At 53.6% G+C, this 23,344-nt stretch overlaps 1 long non-coding RNA gene and 1 other non-coding gene across 6 annotated transcripts in view; both read left to right on the top strand.

The window, feature by feature from the left end:
* LOC119866237 overlaps positions 1-20,173 on the top strand; it is a 35,369-nt gene extending 15,196 nt beyond the window's left edge. For 3 of the 5 annotated variants that reach the window (XR_005379482.1, XR_005379485.1, XR_005379486.1), the window contains exon 7: positions 17,246-20,173. This is a non-coding gene — a long non-coding RNA (uncharacterized LOC119866237). The remainder of the gene's footprint in view (positions 1-17,245) is intronic. The other 2 variants (XR_005379484.1, XR_005379483.1) reach the window with 2 other exon arrangements.
* On the top strand, positions 11,724-11,868 carry MIR8905 (microRNA mir-8905). Its single transcript, NR_128903.1, is given in 1 exon segment — positions 11,724-11,868. It is a non-coding gene; the product is annotated as a microRNA mir-8905 (primary transcript).
* Positions 20,174-23,344: the final 3,171 nt, after the last annotated feature.

The following is a 23,344-nucleotide window of genomic DNA, read 5'->3' as shown; positions in this document are numbered from 1 at the left end:
TAGCTTGATCTGGGTAATTTGTTACCGCTTCTGCATCAGTACTTGCTGCCTCACTTTGCACTTTTATGTTATAGAGATGGTTTCCTTCCTTCAATCTTAGGAACCAACCTCTGCTAGCTTCAGTCTTTTATTCTACAGCTTCCTTATATCTCTCAGCCTTCCCAGAATTGAAGAGCGATAGGGCCTTGCTCTGCATTAAGTTTTGCGTTGAGATATTGTGGCTGGTTTGATGTTCCATCCAAACCACTAAAATTTTCCCCATATAAGTGGTAAGATTCTTTTGCTTTCTTAGGATTTATGTGTTCTCTGGAATAGCCCTTTCAATTTCCTTTAAGAACTTTTCCTTTACATTCACAATTTGGCTCACTGGCACAACACACCAAGCTTTTGACCTCTTCTCTAGGGATTCAACATGCCTATTAAGTTTAATTGTTTCTAGCTTTTGGTTGAAAGTGAGAGATGAGGGACGCCTGGGTGGCTCAGCGGTTAAGCATCTGCCTTTGGCTCAGTTCATGATCCTCGGGTTCTGGATTTGAATCCCACTTCAGGATCCCTGTCGTATTCCTGATCTTAGGGGAAAGGCTCCCAGTGGTTCCCTACTGAGAATGATATTTGGGGTGGGCTTTTCATAGATGGCTTTTAAGATGCTGAGGAATGTTCCCTCTATGCCTACAGTGTGAAGAGTTTTGATCAGGCATGGATGCTGTATTTTGTCAAAAGCTTTCTCTGCATCTATTGAGAGGATCCTATGGTTCTTGATTTTCTCTTGCTGATATGATCAATCACATTGATTGTTTTAGGAGTGCTGAACCAGCCTTGCGTTCCGCGGTGAAATCCCACTTGGTCATGGTGAATACTCTTCTTAATGTATCATTGGATCCTATTGGCTAGTATTTTGTTGAGAATTTTTGCATCCGTGTTCGTCAGGGATATTTGTCTGTAATTTCCTTTTTGGACAGGTCTTTGTCTGGTTTTAGAATTAAGGTGATGCTGGCCTCATATAACGAGTTTGGAAGTATCCCATCTCTTTCTATCTTTCAAACAGCTTTAGTAGAATCTGCATGGTTTCTTCTTTAAACATTTGATAGAATTCCCCAGGGAAGCCATGTGGCCCTCGTATTTGTGTCTTGGGAGGATTTTGATGAGTGCTTCAATTTCCTCCCTGGTTATCGACCTCTTCAGGTTTTCTCTTTCCTCCTGCTCCAGTTTTGGTAGTTTGTGGTTTTCCAGAAATGCGTCTATTTCTTCTCCATTGCATAATTTATTGGTGTATAGCTGCTCAGCTCATAATATGTTATTATAATCCTTTGTGTTTCCTTGGTGTTGGTGACCGCTCCATTCTCATTCCTGATTTTATTAATTTGGGTCTTTTCTCTCTTCTTTTTAATAAGGCTGGTTAATGGTTTATCTATCTTATTCTTTCAAAAACCAGCTCCTGGTTTTGTTGATGTGTTCCACAGTTCTTCTGGTCTCTATTTTGTTAAGATCTGCTCAAATCTTTACTTAACTCTCTTCTTCAGCTGGTGGAAGGTTCATTTGCTGTTCATCTCCAGCTGCTTTAGGTTCAAGGTTAGCTTTTGTATTTGAGTTCTTTCCAGTTTTTGGATGGATGCTTGTATTGTGATGTATTTCCCCCTCAGAACTGCTTTTCTGTATCCCAAAGATTTTGAGTGGTTGTATCTTCATTCTCATTAGCTTCCATGAATTTTTTAATTCTCTAATTTCTTGGTTGACCCTTTCATCTTTTAGCAGGATAGGACCTCCAGTTTGGATTGCATCTCATTTAATTGATTTTTAATTTTGGACAGATTAGATCGAAATTCTACAGTCATGAAGTCTCTTGAATCCTTTATGCTTTTTTCCAGAGCCACCGGTAGCTTCATAATTGTGCTTCTGAATTGGCTTTCTGACATTGAATTGAAATCCAAATTCTGTAGCTCTGTGGGAGAGAGGACTGTTTCTTATTCTTTCTTTTGTGGTGAATCCTTCCTCCTAGTCATTTTGCTCAGTGCAGATTAGCTAAAAACAACTAGTACAGGAAAAAGAAGAAAGGGGGCGGGAAACAAAAAACAAGAAGGGGTATCCTCTGATTTTATATACTGTAAGTGCCTAGACTTAGCCTTGAACCTTCTAGCGCTGCTTGGACAGGAACTTGCTCTTCCCCTGTCCTTCCAGCTGGTCTTCTGGGGGAGGGGCCGGCCATGCTGATTCTCAGGTGTGTGCACATGTGGGACATGCTTCGCCCCCTAGCAGGTGCAAGGCTCCGTGGGAGCTGTTTATCCGGTGAGGCCTCTGTTCACTGGCGGCCCCTATCTGTCCGAGGTACTAAGTGACACTAGGAGGAACAACAGAAGCGGCGGCCAGGTCATCTCCCGCAGTAACTCAGTCTGTAGGGGCCTGGCCATTCCAGGGGCGGTTGAGAATCGGTGGTTGACAATCAGTGCTGAAAATTCCCCGGTGCCAGGTTTCTGTCATGTAAACGTCCACCTAAACCAGGGTCAGTGGTGGAGTAACTAGGAGGTAGGACCAGGAGGAGGAGGATGGAGCTTTGAAAGCAGTATTGGAGTAGGTCCCAAAGGTGGTCCTGCGCATCCGTGTCGTGAGGGGCCTCGCTTTCACTTAGAGCTGTGTACCCCGCGGGTGGTGTGCTAGGAGTTTGGCGGCCGTGGGGGTCGTAAGGGCCACCGTATCGGGACCGGTGCACTTAGGCTGTAAGGTTTTTGGGTATAGTTCTTGTAGCAGGACGCAATCCCCTGGGGCCAGGGCTTGGGGAGTATCTGCTGTGGGTTCCCCTGGAGTCGGGCTGACTGAGTCGCATGGGCCCGCAGGAGGGCTCTTAGAAGAGTTAGGTAAGGTAGGCAAGATAGGAGCAGAGGAGGCGGTGACGGGAAGATTTTGAGTGAGCAGGAAGGGCCGCCCACGAGAAGCTGAAAGGGACTTAGAGCCCACGGCCCTCTAGGGGAAGCTCTGAGCCTTGTTAAAGCCAGCGGGAGGAGGGTGGCCAGGACGGGCGGGCTTCAAGGGCAGTTTGGTGAGACGTCCCTCGAGAAGGCCGTCGGCCCGCTCTCCCTTACCCGAAGACTGGGGTTGGTATGGGATATGGGGTTTCCAGGTAATATTTAGGCTCTCGGAGACTTGCTGGGTGATGCTGGAGATGAGGCCGGGCCGTTGTCAGATGGTAGGGTCCGCGGGAGGCCGAACCTCGGAATGATGTGTTGGAGGGCTATGGTGGCCGCCGCCTCCGCAGTGTCCCGAGGTATGGAGAAAGCCCCTATCCACCGTGTAAAGGTGTCCACTGAGGCTAACAGGTAGGGAAAGGATTTATGGCGTGGCACGTGGGAAAAGTCAGGCTGCCAGTCCTCGCCAGGTTGGTGTGCGCAGAGCTGGGGATTGGGCCCCGCCGGGCCTGCGAATTCCCCCTCGAGCGTTGACCGTGGAGCAGGGTTTGCAAGACTTCGGCGCCTCTCCGGTAACCTGTGGCACATGTGGAGGGTGGAAAAGGGGTTGTAGGAACTGGTGTAAGGCCTTGGGCCCGACGTGTAGGGCCTGCCGTATGTCTGAAACGATCATGGGGGCTGAAGGGTCTGGAAGAGCGAGTTTCTTTGGAATGAAGATGCGGCCTGTGTCCCTGGCGATTCCTCCCATCCTTTTGGGTGTCTGTCTGAGTTTCCTGGTGTGTGTAAGAGGGGGACTGTGGTGTGTGGAGGAAGAGGAGGGGAGCTGGTGGGGGTCTAAGGCAGTGGGTCGGGCAGTGGAGAGTCGGCTTTGTTGTTGCCTCGGGACACCAGGTCCTCGGAGGGTCGGTCCACGACAGTGGACAGTGGCTACTTGAGTGAGGTTGGGGGGTCTGAGGGTCTGGGCTGAGGGTCTCCAGTAGTTGTGAAATGAGGTGCCCATTGATTATGGGTGGTACCCTTGGTGGTAAGACACCCTCGCTCTTGCCAGAGGACAGAATGTGTGTGTGTGATGAGGGAGGCGTATTTGGAGGCAGTGTATGTGGTGTCCCGAGGGGGAGGGCAGCCGCCTCCAGGACGGCATCGAGGGTAAGCAAGTACGGCGTAGGCCGCGTGTCTCTCTCTGGCCGTCCGGGGCGATGAGAGAACTACCATCCACAAAGAGGATTCATTCGGTCAGGCTTCGGGAGGGCTTGATAGGAAAGTCCCGACGTGGAGGAGTCAGCTCGTGCAGGAGTTGAGGGCAGGAATGGGAGGGTTCTGAGTGAGTCGCGGGGGGAGTACCCACCCGCAGGAGGGGAGCAGGATTTAGACGAGAGGTTGGTGGGTGGTAGATGTCCGGGTTTTCGATGAAGAGGAGAAGATCAAGTTGGAGTCTAGAGGGGTCCAGATGAGAAACAGATTTCTGGCTCAGTAGATCTGTGTCCCAGGCGGTGAGAGGAGAAAACGGCGAGGGGCCTTGTAGAGTGAGTGTAAGGGCCTCCTTTGTCAGGGAGGCGGCCCCAGCCAGGGCTCTGAGACATGGTTGCCAGCCCTGAGCGGCGACATCTAGCTGTTGTGAGAGGTACGCCCGTGTCCGCTCCGTTGGTCCTGTTGGCTGTACCAGGAGGCGAGGGGCCGAGCGGGAACGTTCATCAGTCAATAAGTAGGGAGGTTTTGGGGGATCTGGAAGAGCTGAAACGGGTCCCAAAGTAAGGCAGTCTTCCCGTTTGGAGAGAAGGTGTTTGACAGGGGAGGGGTCTGTCCGTGGCCCCCGTGGGGTTGGTTTGGCTGCCCTGTGGAGGGGTCGTGCCAGGAGAGCGGAGTCAGGAATCCAGTACCAGAGGAAACCCACGAGAGCCAAGAAAGAGAGAAGGTTGTCGGCGTTCTGGCGGGGAGAGGGGAGGCCGGAGATGCTGGTGTTGTGGTAGGCGGAGGCGGTCTCCAGTGAGTGTTTTCGAGGTGTAGGGGTTAAGGATATACCCAGCTAGGTAACCGTGGGGGTGCAAAGTTGCGCTTTGGAGGGAGTGACCGGGTACCCTTTAGAACCAAGGAAGCTGAGGAGGAGAGCAGTGTCTTCCTGTGAGGAAGGTCGGGAGGGCCTACAAAGGGGAAGGTCATCGACTTCTTGGAGGAGTGTGCTCTGTGTGAAAGAGCCTTGTTGGAGATGTCTAGAAAGGGCCTGGCCAAAGAGATGGGGACTATCCTTGGAGTCCCTGAGGCAGGACCGTCCAGGCCAGTTGTCCTGAGGTATGTGTGTCGGGGTCTTCCCATGGGAAGGCCAAGAGAACGTATGAATGTGGGTGTGGAGGAGCAGTGAATCAAGAAGGCATCTTTGAGGCCTAAGCGTGAGAAGTGAGTAGCGGTGGAGGGAACAGTAGAAAGTGGGGCGTATGGGTTGGGCACCAGCGGGTGGAGAGGGCTAGCAGCCTCGTTGATGAGTCTTCAACCTTGTACTAGGCGATAGGCTCCAGAAGGTTTCCTGGCAGGGAGAATGGGGGTGATGCTCGGGGAGCTGTTGGGGATAAGGAGGCCGTGCTGGCCAAGTCGGTCTGTACTAGGTTTAAGTCCCCGTCGGTGAGTTTCCGAAATGGAGAATTGGGGCTGAGAAGGAGAGGAGGCGGGGGGGTTTGATCTTTTAAGTGGGTTTTGACTGGGGGGTGGTGAGTGGCCACCATTGGTTTAGAGGTGTCCCAGACTTGGGGGTTAAGGGGTAGAGGGAGACGGGGGGCGTGGAGTGGAGGGATCAGGAGAAATGAAGGGTAAGACGAGGTGAGCAGAGGCAGTGGGTGAGGGAGAAAGACGAACGGTGGCCTTGAGTTTGTGTAGGATCTCCCGGCCGAGGAGAGGAGCCGGGCAGGAAGGAGTTCTAAGGAAGGAGGGTGAGAGGGGAGCCCGTCCGTGGAGTAGATGGAGGTGCCATCAGTTCCCACCACCACCACCACTGGAGAGGGGAACCCGGCACCCGAGTGGAAGGCAGAATGGAGCCAGTCGCCCCGTGTCCAGCAGGAAAGAGACGGACTTCCCCGCTCCCGGGAGCAGGACCCCACGTTGTGCCCCAGGTAGCAAATCCGAGAAAGCCCCCAGGAGCCGACACCGATGCAAACACACGAGGGTTTCTTTACAAGCTCGAGCTTGGGTCCAAGTATACCCGACACGGCGGAGCAGGGACTTGGACCCCGGGGCTCAGAGGCGTAGCAGCTTTCCGGGGGCCAGTGGCCCACGGGATTGTAACACACACAGAAGGTTGCACAGTCATGTGAGTCCGCCCGCAACTGGGGGCCAGTTGACTCCCAGTTTACCCTACCTATGGTGACCGTTTGAACTGGCCTATCACTCTGGTCAGAATTGGCGCGCAGTGTTGGGGGGCACAAGCGGGGGTTACATTTTTATGATCTGATTTCGGGTAAGGGTGTGCTCAGTGGCTTGACTAGGGTGGGGCAGCGCCTTAAGCAATAAGCAGGTCCTGTGGGGGTCATAGCAGGAGGTGGCGGGTGCAGCAGAAAATGGAGTTAGTCCTGCTCCGCTTGTCCAGGGGCAGGGGATTTTTGTTAAATTCCCTGGGTCCCACACCCCAGGCTCGGCCTGGGTTAGGGGGTGTCCGAGTCTGGGCCCCGCGAGTCGTGGTCCAGTCCGAGTAGTCGGAAGGTTGGACTTTGCGGCTCAGGGTTGCCTCCGTGTGGAGGCGCCGAGGATGCCCCGAGACCAGGGCAGGCGGATTTCCAGTGGCCCGTCACTCGACATCGCGGGCCTGGCCGCGTCGGCTCCGTGATCCTGGGACATTGACGGGCCCGGTGTCCCTCGGTGCCGCGTCTGACGCAAGCCCCAGGCGGGATGCGGTGGGGTGCCCCTCTGTGTGCCTCCCGGAGCCCGCCGGCCGCAGGGCTGCCAGCGAGGCTGGGGTGTGGAGTTGCACCTGCACCTGCAGCTGCAGTCTGGCCTGCCCCTGCGGTTCAGCCGCTCTTCGTCTCGGGTGTTCAAGACGTTCAATGCCATGGTCGGCAGGTCGGGAATGGGAGTTTGGGGACCCTCTTCGGCCTTCTTGAATTTTTTTTTCCGGGTATCGGGGAGGACTGAGAGAGAAAATGCGTCGCCACCACAGTAGCCCTGGACGGGGCCGGGGAGGCAGGGTCCAGGCGAGGGTACTGGGTTACAGCCTCAGCGAGCCTCTGAAGGCAAAGAGCAGGCTTCTCATCTGGGTTCTGAGCGACTTGCCGGACCCTAGCGTAGTTGACAGACAGCCCTGTTAGAGACCGCCCGCGTGCCAGCGTGGAGACAGTGGACGTGGGGCGGCGGCGGCGGCGGCGGCGGCGGCGGCCCCCCCGCCTCCCGTCCCGTCTGCTAAGGGCGTGCGGGATCCTCGGCGGGAACCGCCCGAGCACCGATTGGCACAGCCCCGTCGGTGAAACGGACCCGGCCGGCGTGTTGTCGGGCGGCAGCCTGCATTCGCTCCCTGTCCTCTGGTGGAAGGGGGGTGGTCTGCAGCACATGCAAATCCTGCCAAGTCAAGCAAGCCCTCTGCCTGGGCCAAATACTGAATTCTTGGCTGCAGTCCCGGGTTAGCAGAGTAAGAGCCCAGCCCCCTTTTCCATGTGGGAAAGGTCCTGAAGGGAGAAAGCGTGGACCCGAACAATCCCTTCAGCTCCCACCACCTGTCGCAGGGGGCCGGCCAGGTCAGGGGAGGCGAGACCTTGTGGGATCTTGTGCACCTGGATCGGAGGGGAGGTAGGGGGGTGAAGGTTGGGGGTCAGAAACGGGTAAGGAGGTGTGTGGTTGGGAGGCAGGAGGAGGAGAAGGGGGCAGGGGGCAGGGCTGGCGTTCCCCTAGTAGGTGTTCGGGCCAGGGTGTCAGGGGACCCTGAGACAGGGGAAGGGGGAAAGGATTCGGGGGCTCTTGGAGCTGAGGGAATGGGTGGAGGGGGCGGAGGGAGCGGCTCCCGCGCCGAAAGGACCTGGGTGGTGGAACATTGGGAGCAGAGAGAGGGGCGAGAGCGGAGGTCCCAGAAAGCCTGCATGTCTGGGACCTTGGTCCGCTTGCCCTGAGGTCTAGAGATTGTCCTGGGCCGTGAGAATTTGGTAGTCAGAAGTACCCTCAGGGGCCGTGGAGACTGATTGTCCAGGTAATATTGGGGCCGGGCCACCGTAGAGAAATGAATGAGGCTGAGGCGGCGCCTTTTCAGGTCCTGGGAAAGGCCCCGGGTTTTCTTTCTTTTCTTTTTTTTTAAGTTTTTATTTATTTATGATAGTCACACAGAGAGAGAGAGAGGGGGTGGGGGGCAGAGACACAAGCAGAGGGAGAAGCAGGCTCCATGCACCGGGAGCCTGACGTGGGATTCGGTGCCGGGTCTCCAGGGATCGGACCCTGGGTCAAAGGCAGGCGCCAGACCGCTGCGCCACCCAGGGATCCCGGCCCCGGGTTTTGAAATTGGACAGTAGACAACCCGTCGGAGTTTCGGGGTCACATTGGGATTGGGCAGTTCCATGATTCGCACCGGGTAACCCGGAGACTGAAGACAGGCGTCCCCGTTTGCAGCCCAGGGTCACCAGAGAAACAGAGGTGGCCCTAAGGATGAGGACGTCTCCTGATCCCCAGGGAGCACCGGAGAGCCACCCGCTGGCTCTGTGGAGTTGCCCTGGCGCGGCCGCGGCTTCCGGCAGGACCAGCGGGACAGGGGCACGGAATCAGGGGGCGCCTACCCGGCGTCTCGAGGCGTGGGGTTCAGTTCAGGTCCTGGTGGTGAGAGGAGAGGGGCTCCCTCCAGAGCGGGGCCTCGAACTCCTCCCGGGTTTCGGCACCAAATCTCAGGTTTCATGCGACTGGTAGGCAAATGAACTAGAGAGGCCAGGCAAAGGTGGGTCAAAAGAGGCTTTCAGTGGGCGCATCTGGGGCGAGGTTCCCAGGCCCCGAGAGGGAGCAGAGCCGGGGAAGGCGGCTTTTGAAGGGGGAGTGCTAAGGGCTCGTGTCTGTACGGGCTGATAGGCATTGGGGCATGTGACTGGAGGAAGCGGTACGGGGCGATAAGCGCTTCTGCCTTTCTATGGGGTCTGGGTAAGTAAGGTATGGTTCAGGTTTCCTACCTGGGTCCTGTCTCGCCAGTGACGTGTCCTTGGGCGGCCACCAGGGTTGAAGCCGGGGAGACCCCGATAAGTAGTGGGAGAAAGATCACTCGTTTGTGCTTCTCCGGGAGGCTGGCCAGGAGGGCTACTTCTGCCCGACTAGAGAGAGTTCGTCGCGGAACCAGGGAGACAGGCAGACAGAGGAGAGAGGCAGAGGTACCTAGAGATTCAGAAAGGCTGCCCGTTGCGCCAAGAGAGACCACGGATCGGGGCGTGATGAGAGGTAACATTTGACAGGGTGACTACACGCAGGGAAGACCTAAGGGTGGAGTAACACAAAGGGAAGTGGTGGTTGAGAGGGTCCGTGAATAAGGCATTGTCCAGGAGAGAGGGAGAATGCAATGCCCTGGAGGTGCGGGTGTGAGGTTGGCGCAGTTCAATGCGTTAGGGAGGGGAACGGCCACCAGGGAAGAGGGGGGCTTTGCCCCAGGCGGCACAGATAAAACAGTGGGACAGATTGCCCATGCCTGAAAGGCTGGAGAGGGAAGTAAGTGCCTTGTTGGCTAAGTTTCATCTAGCAGAAGGGGCCCCGCCCCGGGCCTGAGCTGGGGTAGCCTGTAGGTGGGTTTGGAGAAGTTGCTCCTGTGCACGTGTATGGTGGGAGTCTGGTTCCTTCGGTCGGGTTGGATTGGTGGAAGTGAGAGCCGCACGTGTGTATGTCGTGTAGATGCGGGGAGAGAAGACGGTAGGGTAGGAGGAAAAGGGGCAGCGGTACAATTTTGCGGTTACCCCCGTCGCCCAGTGGGAATCCCAAGGGTCCAGAATAGTTAGGCTATAGTTACTGTGTGTTCTGTAGAAGCGGCCTCATGGGTCACTGGTTGCAAAGGTGCCGGCGAAAGGGTCCCGGCACAAGTGGCCAAGGCGATGAATATTCCAGTAGCGATAAGGGCAGCATCCGTGGATTTCAACCGGGTAGTTTTGGCAGGTAGGATGGGTCTTGATCATAGGTGGAAGAGATTCTAGGATCAGATGTGGATACAGGAATTGACTGGCAATTGGGGATGGAGAAATTGATGAGGGCCTGGCAACCCAGTGGTTGACAATCAGTGGTGGACATTCCCCGGTGCCAGGTTTCTGTCATGTAAACGTCCACCTAAACCAGGGTCAGTGGTGGAGTAACTAGGAGGTAGGACCAGGAGGAGGAGGATGGAGCTTTGAAAGCAGTATTGGAGTAGGTCCCAAAGGTGGTCCTGCGCATCCGTGTCGTGAGGGGCCTCGCTTTCACTTAGAGCTGTGTACCCCGCGGGTGGTGTGCTAGGAGTTTGGCGGCCGTGGGGGTCGTAAGGGCCACCGTATCGGGACCGGTGCACTTAGGCTGTAAGGTTTTTGGGTATAGTTCTTGTAGCAGGACGCAATCCCCTGGGGCCAGGGCTTGGGGAGTATCTGCTGTGGGTTCCCCTGGAGTCGGGCTGACTGAGTCGCATGGGCCCGCAGGAGGGCTCTTAGAAGAGTTAGGTAAGGTAGGCAAGATAGGAGCAGAGGAGGCGGTGACGGGAAGATTTTGAGTGAGCAGGAAGGGCCGCCCACGAGAAGCTGAAAGGGACTTAGAGCCCACGGCCCTCTAGGGGAAGCTCTGAGCCTTGTTAAAGCCAGCGGGAGGAGGGTGGCCAGGACGGGCGGGCTTCAAGGGCAGTTTGGTGAGACGTCCCTCGAGAAGGCCGTCGGCCCGCTCTCCCTTACCCGAAGACTGGGGTTGGTATGGGATATGGGGTTTCCAGGTAATATTTAGGCTCTCGGAGACTTGCTGGGTGATGCTGGAGATGAGGCCGGGCCGTTGTCAGATGGTAGGGTCCGCGGGAGGCCGAACCTCGGAATGACGTGTTGGAGGGCTATGGTGGCCGCCGCCTCCGCAGTGTCCCGAGGTATGGAGAAAGCCCCTATCCACCGTGTAAAGGTGTCCACTGAGGCTAACAGGTAGGGAAAGGATTTATGGCGTGGCACGTGGGAAAAGTCAGGCTGCCAGTCCTCGCCAGGTTGGTGTGCGCAGAGCTGGGGATTGGGCCCCGCCGGGCCTGCGAATTCCCCCTCGAGCGTTGACCGTGGAGCAGGGTTTGCAAGACTTCGGCGCCTCTCCGGTAACCTGTGGCACATGTGGAGGGTGGAAAAGGGGTTGTAGGAACTGGTGTAAGGCCTTGGGCCCGACGTGTAGGGCCTGCCGTATGTCTGAAACGATCATGGGGGCTGAAGGGTCTGGAAGAGCGAGTTTCTTTGGAATGAAGATGCGGCCTGTGTCCCTGGCGATTCCTCCCATCCTTTTGGGTGTCTGTCTGAGTTTCCTGGTGTGTGTAAGAGGGGGACTGTGGTGTGTGGAGGAAGAGGAGGGGAGCTGGTGGGGGTCTAAGGCAGTGGGTCGGGCAGTGGAGAGTCGGCTTTGTTGTTGCCTCGGGACACCAGGTCCTCGGAGGGTCGGTCCACGACAGTGGACAGTGGCTACTTGAGTGAGGTTGGGGGGTCTGAGGGTCTGGGCTGAGGGTCTCCAGTAGTTGTGAAATGAGGTGCCCATTGATTATGGGTGGTACCCTTGGTGGTAAGACACCCTCGCTCTTGCCAGAGGACAGAATGTGTGTGTGTGATGAGGGAGGCGTATTTGGAGGCAGTGTATGTGGTGTCCCGAGGGGGAGGGCAGCCGCCTCCAGGACGGCATCGAGGGTAAGCAAGTACGGCGTAGGCCGCGTGTCTCTCTCTGGCCGTCCGGGGCGATGAGAGAACTACCATCCCCAAAGAGGATTCGGTCAGGCTTCGGGAGGGCTTGATAGGAAAGTCCCGACGTGGAGGAGTCAGCTCGTGCAGGAGTTGAGGGCAGGAATGGGAGGGTTCTGAGTGAGTCGCGGGGGGAGTACCCACCCGCAGGAGGGGAGCAGGATTTAGACGAGAGGTTGGTGGGTGGTAGATGTCCGGGTTTTCGATGAAGAGGAGAAGATCAAGTTGGAGTCTAGCGGGGTCCAGATGAGAAACAGATTTCTGGCTCAGTAGATCTGTGTCCCAGGCGGTGAGAGGAGAAAACGGCGAGGGGCCTTGTAGAGTGAGTGTAAGGGCCTCCTTTGTCAGGGAGGCGGCCCCAGCCAGGGCTCTGAGACATGGTTGCCAGCCCTGAGCGGCGACATCTAGCTGTTGTGAGAGGTACGCCCGTGTCCGCTCCGTTGGTCCTGTTGGCTGTACCAGGAGGCGAGGGGCCGAGCGGGAACGTTCATCAGTCAATAAGTAGGGAGGTTTTGGGGGATCTGGAAGAGCTGAAACGGGTCCCAAAGTAAGGCAGTCTTCCCGTTTGGAGAGAAGGTGTTTGACAGGGGAGGGGTCTGTCCGTGGCCCCCGTGGGGTTGGTTTGGCTGCCCTGTGGAGGGGTCGTGCCAGGAGAGCGGAGTCAGGAATCCAGTACCAGAGGAAACCCACGAGAGCCAAGAAAGAGAGAAGGTTGTCGGCGTTCTGGCGGGGAGAGGGGAGGCCGGAGATGCTGGTGTTGTGGTAGGCGGAGGCGGTCTCCAGTGAGTGTTTTCGAGGTGTAGGGGTTAAGGATATACCCAGCTAGGTAACCGTGGGGGTGCAAAGTTGCGCTTTGGAGGGAGTGACCGGGTACCCTTTAGAACCAAGGAAGCTGAGGAGGAGAGCAGTGTCTTCCTGTGAGGAAGGTCGGGAGGGCCTACAAAGGGGAAGGTCATCGACTTCTTGGAGGAGTGTGCTCTGTGTGAAAGAGCCTTGTTGGAGATGTCTAGAAAGGGCCTGGCCAAAGAGATGGGGACTATCCGTGAGTCCCTGAGGCAGGACCGTCCAGGCCAGTTGTCCTGAGGTATGTGTGTCGGGGTCTTCCCATGGGAAGGCCAAGAGAACGTATGAATGTGGGTGTGGAGGAGCAGTGAATCAAGAAGGCATCTTTGAGGCCTAAGCGTGAGAAGTGAGTAGCGGTGGAGGGAACAGTAGAAAGTGGGGCGTATGGGTTGGGCACCAGCGGGTGGAGAGGGCTAGCAGCCTCGTTGATGAGTCTTCAACCTTGTACTAGGCGATAGGCTCCAGAAGGTTTCCTGGCAGGGAGAATGGGGGTGATGCTCGGGGAGCTGTTGGGGATAAGGAGGCCGTGCTGGCCAAGTCGGTCTGTACTAGGTTTAAGTCCCCGTCGGTGAGTTTCCGAAATGGAGAATTGGGGCTGAGAAGGAGAGGAGGCGGGGGGGTTTGATCTTTTAAGTGGGTTTTGACTGGGGGGTGGTGAGTGGCCACCATTGGTTTAGAGGTGTCCCAGACTTGGGGGTTAAGGGGTAGAGGGAGACGGGGGGCGTGGAGTGGAGGGAGGGATCAGGAGAAATGAAGGGTAAGACGAGGTGAGCAGAGGCAGTGGGTGAGGGAGAAAGACGAACGGTGGCCTTGAGTTTGTGTAGGATATCCCGGCCGAGGAGAGGAGCCGGGCAGGAAGGAGTTCTAAGGAAGGAGGGTGAGAGGGGAGCCCGTCCGTGGAGTAGATGGAGGTGCCATCAGTTCCCACCACCACCACCACTGGAGAGGGGAACCCGGCACCCGAGTGGAAGGCAGAATGGAGCCAGTCGCCCCGTGTCCAGCAGGAAAGAGATGGACTTCCCCGCTCCCGGGAGCAGGACCCCACGTTGTGCCCCAGGTAGCAAATCCGAGAAAGCCCCCAGGAGCCGACACCGATGCAAACACACGAGGGTTTCTTTACAAGCTCGAGCTTGGGTCCAAGTATACCCGACACGGCGGAGCAGGGACTTGGACCCCGGGGCTCAGAGGCGTAGCAGCTTTCCGGGGGCCAGTGGCCCACGGGATTGTAACACACACAGAAGGTTGCACAGTCATGTGAGTCCGCCCGCAACTGGGGGCCAGTTGACTCCCAGTTTACCCTACCTATGGTGACCGTTTGAACTGGCCTATCACTCTGGTCAGAATTGGCGCGCAGTGTTGGGGGGCACAAGCGGGGGTTACATTTTTATGATCTGATTTCGGGTAAGGGTGTGCTCAGTGGCTTGACTAGGGTGGTGCAGCGCCTTTTAATAAGCAGGTCCTGTGGGGGTCATAGCAGGAGGTGGCGGGTGCAGCAGAAAATGGAGTTAGTCCTGCTCCGCTTGTCCAGGGGTAGGGGATTTTTGTGCTCGCTTCGGCAGCACGTATACTAAAACAGGGGTAGGGGATTTTTGTTAAATTCCCTGGGTGCCACATTCTCCTCTTTTCCTAGGATCCTAAGCAGGACCCAATTTCCGGTTCTGGGTTTCTGTCTAAAGATGCAGTGGTTGTCATTGTTGCCTGAGTACCATGAGTTGGACTGTATTGACTCCGATCTTTGACAAGAAGCTACTCATCGATTAATTATGCAGGGTCTGAAGGTTAGAAGGAGGAGGCTGATGATGAGTGGGATGGCGGGAGGATAACATGGTAGTCAGCCAGGGGGAATGATTAAACCAGGGTTCGATCCAACCTTGTTCCTGTTCTCGCCCCGATTTACATTTCAGCATAGAAGCAACAGCCTTCGTTTGTGGCAGCACATAACCCCCCACCCTTTGTTGTAAGAAGACTAAGTATAATCGCCTTCTATTTTGAAGGACAACCTAAGACTAGGGAGTCTTGGAGGTGGGAAATAAGTGAGATTAGCTCAGTCTTAGCTTTCGGGGATTGACCTTTTCTGGTTGGCTTTTCCATTCTGGAACAAAGTCCTTGAGAAAGGCGTGTGGGTCAGCTGGCTGGTCGTGGGTGTAGTGGAACCAGGGCGTAATCCTGTCAACCTTGAGAGTGGTGGAAGTGGTCACGATCACGATGTAAGGGTCCCTTCCCTTCCAGGGAGGTTGAAGTGTCTGGTGTTGGTATCTCCACACGTACACCCAATCACCTGGCTGATATTGATGGGGGTCCGGGGGTGGCCCAGTCTCCTAGAGGGCCCTCAGCTTAGGCCACACCTGCTCATGGGTTCATTGTAACATTTGGAGAGTGAAAAGAAGTGGGTGATCATCCAATTCAGCAAGCACCTCAGGTTTTAAATTGGGGATAACAGGTGGAGGAAGACCGAACATGATCTCGTAGGGAGTCCGTCCCCCCTTATATGGGGAGTTCCTCACCCTATATAGGGCAAAGGGGAGGAGAGTCACCCAGTTCCCGCCAGTCTCCAGAGCTAATTTAGTTAAGGTCTCCTTGAATGTTCTGTTCCTCCTCTCTACCTGTCCTGAGCTTTGGGGCCTATATGCACAATGTAATTTCCAATCTGCCCCAAGTATTTGTGCCACTCCCTGTGTTACCTTAGAGATGAATCCTGGGCCATTGTCTGATCCAATTCTAACAGGAAAACCATACCTCGGTAAGATGTCTTTAGCAGTTTCTTGGTCAAGGTCTGTGCTGTTTCATGTTTGTTGGGAAATGCCTCTGTCTGCCCTGAAAAAGTATCCACAAACACTAGTAAATACTTGTCCCCGTATTTTCCAGGTTTTTTGTCAGTGAAGTCCACTTCCCAGTAGGCTCCTGGGCGGTCCCCTCAGAGTCGGGTACCTGGGTGAGATCCACGGGCAGTGGCATTAACTGGTATGCGTGGCAGCTCGCCAATATCTGCTTGATCTTTGCTCTAGAGCCTTTAATAGTGATCTTTTCGTGCCGTTTGAGGTCTTCCATTTTCTTTGTTCCCATATGAGTACTCCGATGCATTTTGGATAGGCCTCGCCGTCCTAGTTCCTCTGGCTGGATGAGGCTGGAGTCTGCGGCCCTCCACCAGCCACGCAAGCATTGGGTCGTAGGCAAGCGTTTGATCCAGTGCAAGTCAGTGTCAGTATAGTTGGGAGTATCAGGCAGGGTTGCAGCCCCCGCATCAGGTAGTGTGGTTGTTAAAACCTGGGTCATCATAAGGGCCACGTCCTTAGCTTTGGAGTCGGCTATTCGGCTTCCCCTGGCTACTGGTAGTACTGCTCTGTGGCGTTCCGGACAATGAGTGATAGCTAGGTCCTTGGGCAGCCAGGGGGCCCTTAGGAGTTCAAGGATTTCTGTTTTATTTTTATTTTTTTAAAGATTTATTTATTTATTTATTCGTGATAGACACATAGAGAGAGAGAGATGCAGAGACACAGCAGGAGGGAGAAGCAGGCTCCATGCGGGGAGCCCAACGTGGGACTCGATCCAGGACTCCAGTATCGTGCCCTGGGCCAAAGGCAGGCGCTAAACCGCTGAGCACCCAGGGATCCCTGTTTTATGTTTAATAGTTTTTCCCTCTGCTGTCAGAAGCCCTCTCTCCCTGTGAAGGGCTCCGTGGATATCGCGGTGGCAAAGGCATACCTGCTGTCAGTATAAATGTTTATTCGTTTACCTTTCTCCACGGTTAGCGCCTCGGCCAGTGCGATCACTTCTGCCCATTGAGCCGATATTCCGGCTGCCAATGGTGCTGCCCAGATGCTCTCCGTTTCCATGGTTACGGCTGCCCCCGCGAATCTGATTCCTTCTAGGACAAAACTGCTGCCGTCCGTGTACCAGGTGGTGTTCACATTAGGCAGTGGCTGGTCCTGGAGATCAGCTCTGATTCCATGCACCTGTGCCACAATTTCTTGACACATGTAGAGGGGGGTCCCAGTCTGGGTTAGGGAGTAGCTTTGCCGGATTCAGGGTTGTTGGTGCCTTAAATCAAATTCTGGTGGGGTTTAGCAGTAGGCTCTGATAATGGGTCAGATGGGCATTGCTGATCTAGAAGTCTGGGGGCTGTTTAAGTACCCCTTCAATAGCATGTGGGGTGGTAACATGCAGTTCTTGCCTCATGGCCGGTTTGTCTGCGTCCTTGACCATAGTGGCCACCGGCAATAATTTTTAAGCATGGGGGCCATCTAGTGGCTACCATGGCCAACTTTTTCGAGAGATAGGCTATCGGTCTCTTCCAGGGACCTAGGTACTGGACGAGGACCCCTTTTGCCACCCCGTCTTTCTCGTCCACATACAGGTAGAAGGGCTTGGTTAGGTCGGGCAACCCAAGAGCTGGGGCAGACAGCAAGGCCTGTTTAAGATCATTAAAGGCTTTGTTCATGGCCTCTATGCATTCAAAATTCTGCTGGTTCCTGGTGGCCTCATAGAGGAGGGTCTAGCCATCTTGGCAAAACCCGGAATGGATAATCGACAGAACCCTGCTGATCCCAAGAATTCATGTACCTGGCATACGGTTTGTGGCTGTGGGATCCTTAGGACAGTTTCCTTCCGTGCGTCTGTCAACCATCTTTGTCCATCCTCTAATGTGTACCCTAGGTTGCTCACCTCTGCTCTTCAGATCTGGGGTTTTTGAGCTGAGGCCGGTTATCCTAGAGCCGCTATTGTCTGGAGCAAGTCCCTGGTGCCTCGCAGGCATGTGTCCTGGTCTTCCGCTGCCAACAGGGTATCATGTACATATTGCAATAAGGTCGAATGAGGGTGCTCGGACTGGAACTCACCCAAGTCTTCGTGTAAGGCCTCATCGAAGATGGTCAGTGAATTTTTGAATCCTTGTGGCAGTCGAGTCCAGGTGAGCTGGCCATTGATGCCTTTCTCGGGGTCTGTCCATTCAAAGGCGAAAAGGTCTTGGCTCTTGGTTGCTAAAGGCAGGCTGAAAAAGGCGTCTTTTACATCTAATACAGTAAAGCAAAGTTTGTGTGGAGGCAGGGTGGATAGGAAGGTGTATGGGTTTGGGACCGTAGGGTGCATATCCTCCACTCGCCAGCTGACTTCCCTTAAGTCCTGGACTGGCCTGTAATCATTAGAGTGCGGTTTCCGCACCGGCAGAAGAGAGTGAGTGTTCCATGCCGACTGGCAAGGTCTCAATATGCCCAAGTCCATTGGTTACCATATGTGGGGTGTGGTTCCCGTATGGGCTATGGGAGGCATGGGGTATTGGCGGACCCTGACAGATCTGCCCCTGGCTTTAGTTCTATGTAAATGGCCAGTCGGTGCCAGGCAAGCCCAGTTCCCCCAATTTCTGCCCATGCTTGGAGAAATTCCTGCATCCAATGGTCAATGTCAGTCACTGGGGCCGAGGGCATTTGGTGAAGACGATATTCGTCTTCTAAACTCAGGACAAGCACCTGAATCGGGTGCCCCTCCTTGTTTAGGATTTTTGCCCCTTCGGGGTGGAAGCAAATTTGTGCCCCCATCTTGGTGAGCAAGTCCCAACCTCACGATGGGTAGGGACACTCAGGGATGACCATGAAGGAGTAGGACACCCGGCCCATGCCTAGATCCACAGTTGTCCGGGTAGTCCATGAGTACTGTTTGGTGCCCGTGGCCCCTTGCACCCATGAAGTTTTGCTAGCCAATTTACCTTGGGGTTGTAATAAAACCGAATGTCGTGCCCCAGTGTCCACTAGAAATTCAGCGGGTTGCCCCTCCACTCTGAGAGCTACCCTGGGCTCAGGGAGGGGCGCCGAACCCCGACTCCTCTAGTCGTCCATGTCCTCTATCTCCAAGTTTTTGGTAGGGGCCTTGGGTCTTTTGTTAGGGCAGTCTTTCACCCAGTGGCCCTCCTCCTTGTAATAAGCACATTGGCTTTTGTTCAGTTTAGGGCACTCCGGATGGGAACCAGGGCCATCGTCCTTACCTGTCCCTGAAGCCAGTTTCTTGAGGTATCTCCGACTTTCCCGTGGGTCGTCCATGGTTGTGGCCAGGAGGATCTTGGCTAGGTTTCGGGTCTGCCGGTCACTTAGTTTGATGCTCTTCCAGACTTTATTATTATAGACTTTTTCTGCTACTATTACTAAGTCCTGCAAGCTCTTCTCCCCCGGTCTCTCTACTCTTTGCAATTTCTTTTTAATGTCCGGAGCGGCCCGGTTAACAAAGGCCATGATCATTGCGGCCTTCGTTTCTGGGGCTCCTGGGTTCATAGGGGTGTACTGCCTAAAAGCCTCTATGATCCTTTCTAAGAAGGCTGCTGGACTCTCATCCTTACCTTGTCTTACTTACATCATACACCTTGGCCAGATTTGTAGGCTTGCCGGGAGGACGGAAGTCGGCAGGCGTAAGGGATGTCTCCCAAGACCCTTGGTCGACGGTCTGCCAGCACAACCGCCTAAGCCAGTGTCGACCTAATACAGATTGGAATTCCTACAGGTAAAAATACAGTTTAGAGCTCTCGGGAAATATGCGCGCAAAAGGTGGAAAAAGTTGAGTATACTCTCCATGCCTGGCACCCTCCAGATGGGGTCCTAGGGGTCTCTTGGATCCCGGACGAGCCCCCAAATGTTGTGCCCAAGATTGCATATCTGAAAAACCACCAAGGAGCCGACAGCGATGCAAACACATGAGGATTTATTTACAATCTCGAGCTTGGGTCCAAGTATATACCCGACACGACAGAGCAGGGGTTTGGACCCTGAGGTGGGTTACAGCTGGGTTTTTATGGGCTGCTCTAGGGGTTTAAGATGGTAGCCAGAGATCTTCTCTCTCTCGGCCTCCACAGAAAGAGGCTTGCTTTCAGTACTTGAGAGGGTCTAACTATAGCCCATCCGGCCTCACTTATTCCCTGCTCTACAAAGCATCTGCCATCAGTATACAGATTCCACTCAGGATTGTCTAGTGGAGTCTCCTGCAGATCCTGCCTGGCAGCATCATCTTGCATTATCATTTGTTCACAGTCGTGTTCCAGTTTAGCAGCCTCCTCTGGCAAGAAAGTTGCAGGATTTTAAGATGTACAAGTTGTAATGCAAATATGGGGTTTCTCTAGGAGTAAGGCTTGATATTTCAAGAGGCGACTATCAGCCAGAAGCCTCCTTTTGATTCCCATAGTCTTGTTACATTAGGAGGGGGGTAACCAGTTCTTTCTGCCCCCAAGGTTATCTTAGTAGCTCCAGGTATTAGAAGCTCAATGGTGCTGCCACCCGTAAACAAGCCGGCCCTCCTTTTGGCACCATGTCTGATTCTTTGCTTAGGTATCCTGTCGGTTGCTGAGTTGATCCCCTCGTCTGGGTCACAACTCCAAATGCTATTCCCTTTCTTTCTGTAACATACAAGTTAAACTCTTTTCCTACAGGAAATTAGAGCTGGAGCTTTTAATGAAGCTTGTTTAAGTTTGTAAAAGGCCCAGATGCCTGAGTGGCTAAGCTGTTGAGCATCTGTCTGCCTTTGGCTCAGGGTGTGATCCCAGGGTTCCAGAATAGAGTCCCGAATCCAGCTTCCTGAATGGAGCCTGCTTCTCCCTCTGCCTAGGTCTCCCCCTCTGTGTGTGTGTGTGTGTGTGTGTGTGTGTGTGTGTGTGTGTGTCTCATAAACAAAAAAATTTAAAAATCTTAAGAAAAAAAAAGGATTCAGCATTATATCTCTGCAATCAAATTCAAGCATTTGGCTTGTATTTTGACAGACTTCAGTATAGTGGTCAGGATTATCTACAAATTTGCCCAAGTCACTCTTGATCTGTTTATAAAGTCTTGGAGAGAGAATGGCACGTGTACCTTACTTGGGCCAATTCTACTACGCGTGTCAGTTCATGGGTATAGCTAGTGCACCTTCCTCTCATTGGGAGGTTTCTCAGCTTGAGGCAAGCCTGGGTAAGGCCGGCAGGAAGGTTTGACAGGTACCTCTTGATGGGAGGGAGCCTCAGGGGGCAGGTTATCAGCATTTGCCCCTTGTGATCTTTTGCTTTGGCTAGGGAGGTGTTTTCTTTGCAAGATTTACAGAAGTCGGCCTGCTCTTGTAAGGCACAGGAGGGACTTTGGACCATTTAACTCCCCTTTTACAGTATGAATCTAATTGCAAGATAGCTTTGTTTCAATACTTCCCTCAGGGGGGACCAGGTCTCTCCATCCTCCAGATGATCCTGAAGCCAAGCCTGGGAACAGAAAAACATCATACACTTCCTTTTCAGTGTCAGTGGGTCAATTTCCCCAACTTTTCAGAATGCAGTGCACAAGCATCTCTGCAAAGGCTGATTGGTTCCCACCTCGAAATTCTCGTAGGAATCTCCTGCCCTGTACCTGTTCTAGAGAGGTGACCACTGATGGCATCCCTACAAGTCAGTTCTCACCTAAACCAAGGTGCCCCTTTGCTGCCTATCCAAGTTGATAGAGTGGCCTGACATCTTGGGATAAGGAGGGGTGAGGCCAGCGGGAGTAGCCACTCTCACCCGTCTGCCACCTAAATGATCCCGCTTCCTCTGGATCTTGTGAAAAACCGAGTCCTAATCCAGAGCTTAGCGAAGCTTAATAATTTTTTTTATTTTTATTTATTTATGATAGTCAGAGAGAGAGAGAGAGGCAGAGACATAGGCAGAGGGAGAAGCAGGCTCCATGCACCGGGAGCCCGGCGTGGGATTCGATCCCGGGTCTCCAGGATCGCGCTCTGGGCCAAAGGCAGGTGCTAAACCGCTGCACCACCCAGGGATCCCTGAAGCTTAATAATTTAAACGGTGATATTCCTTTTAGAAGGCTGAGGAAGTAAGTGGAACACCTATGGTCTCTCAGCGGGAGGCCTGTGCTGCTTTTGGATGAGGCTTCCCAGGGTGTCACCCCCAGGGCCAGTCTCCTTTGTTTTTGTTTTTTTTTAAAGACTTTATTTATTTATTCATAAGACACACATACAGAGAGAGAGAAAGCGGCAGAGACACAGGCAGAGGGAGAAGCAGGCTCTTTACAGGGAGCCCGACCTGGGACTCAATCCCAGGTCTCCTGGATCAGGCCTGGGCTGAAGGCGGGGCTAAACGGCGGAGTCCCCGGGGCTGCACAGGTCTCCATCCTTTAACCTGTCTTGGGGACCCCAAGGCCACCAGAGGTAAGCAAAGGCAGGTTCAGAGTGCTGGATTGCCAGTCCTTATGTGCACTCTCCAGATGAACCTTAGGCTAGCAAGGAATCCTATTTTGGGGGGTTTTTTTGTATATTTTTTTATTGTAGTTTGATATGCCAGCATGTAGCATAACACCCAGTGCTCCTCCTAGCAAGTGCCCCCCTCGGCGCTCATCACCCAGTCACCCTGTTCCCCCACCCACCTCCCCTTCCACTACCCCTTGTTCATTTCCCAGAGTTAAGAGTTTCTCATGTGTTGTCACCTTCCCTGATATTTCCCACTCGTTTTCTCTTCCTTCCCCCTATAATGCCTTTCACTATTTTTATAGTCCCCAAACGAATGAGACCATATGATGATTGTCTTTCTCAGATGGACTTCACTTAGCATAATTAATACCCTCCAGTTCTATCCACATCAAAGTGAAGGGTGGGTATTCGTTGTTTCTAATGGCTGAGTAATATTGCATTGTATGTATAGACCACATCTTTATCCATCCATCTTTCGGTGGACACCCAGGTGCAGGTATCCCGCCGTTTCCCTGCCTCTGTATCATTGGGGTAAATCCCCAGCACTGCAATTGCTGGGTCGTAGGGCAGGTCTATTTTTAACTCTTTGAGGAACCTCCACACAGTTTTCCGGAGTGGCTGTACCAGTTCACATTCCCACCAACAGGGCAAGAGGGTCCCACTTTCTCCACGTCCTCTCCCACATTTGTTGTTTCCTGTCCTGTTAATTGTCATCATTCTCACTGGTGTGAGGTGGTATTTCATTGTGTGTGTGTGTGTGTGTGTGTGTGTGTGTGTGTGTGTGTGTGTTTTAAGAGTTTATTCATTTATTCATGACAGACAGAGAGAGGCAGAGACACAGGCAGAGGGAGAAGCAGGCTCTATGCCAGAACCAGACATGGGACTCCATCCGGGTCTCCAGGATCACACCCTGGGCAGAAAGTGGCGCTAAACCGCTGAGGCACTGGGGCTGCCCTCATTGGGGTTTGGTTTTGTTTTGTTTTGTTTTTCATTGTGGTTTTGATTTGTATTTCCCTGATGGCCAGTGATGCAGAGCATTTTCTCTCGTGCTTGTTAGCCATGCCTGTGTCTTCTTCTGTTAGATTTCTGTTCATGTCTTTTGCCCATTTCATGATTGGATTGTTTTTTTCCTTGGTGTTGAGTTTAAGAAGTTCTTTATAGATTTTGGATACTAGCCCTTTATCTGATACGTCATTTGCAAATATCTTCTCCCACTCCGCGGGTTGTCTTTTAGTTCTGTTGTTTCTTTTGCTGTGCAGAAGGTTTTTATCTTGATGAAGTCCCAATAGCTCATTTTGCCTTTTGTTTCCCTTGCCTTCATAGATGTATCTTACAAGAAGTTGCCGTGGCCAAGTTCAAAAGAGGTGTTGTGTTGCCTGTGTTCTCCTCTAGGATTTTGATAGAATCTTGTCTCACATTTAGATCTTTCATCCATTTTGAGTTCATCTTTGTGTGTGGTGTAAGAGAATGGTCTAGTTTCATTCTTCTGCACGTGGCTGTCCAATTTTCCCAGCACCATTGGGTTGAATAGACTGTCCTTTTTCCAGTGGATTGTCTTTCCTGCTTTGTTGACTATTA

This window comes from Canis lupus, chromosome 26 (genome assembly GCF_011100685.1).
Source record: "Canis lupus familiaris isolate Mischka breed German Shepherd chromosome 26, alternate assembly UU_Cfam_GSD_1.0, whole genome shotgun sequence".
In the NCBI taxonomy this organism is placed as follows: domain Eukaryota; kingdom Metazoa; phylum Chordata; class Mammalia; order Carnivora; family Canidae; genus Canis; species Canis lupus.
The sequence above is the reverse complement of the archived record's forward strand: the minus strand, read 5'-3'. Positions and strand labels throughout refer to the sequence as shown.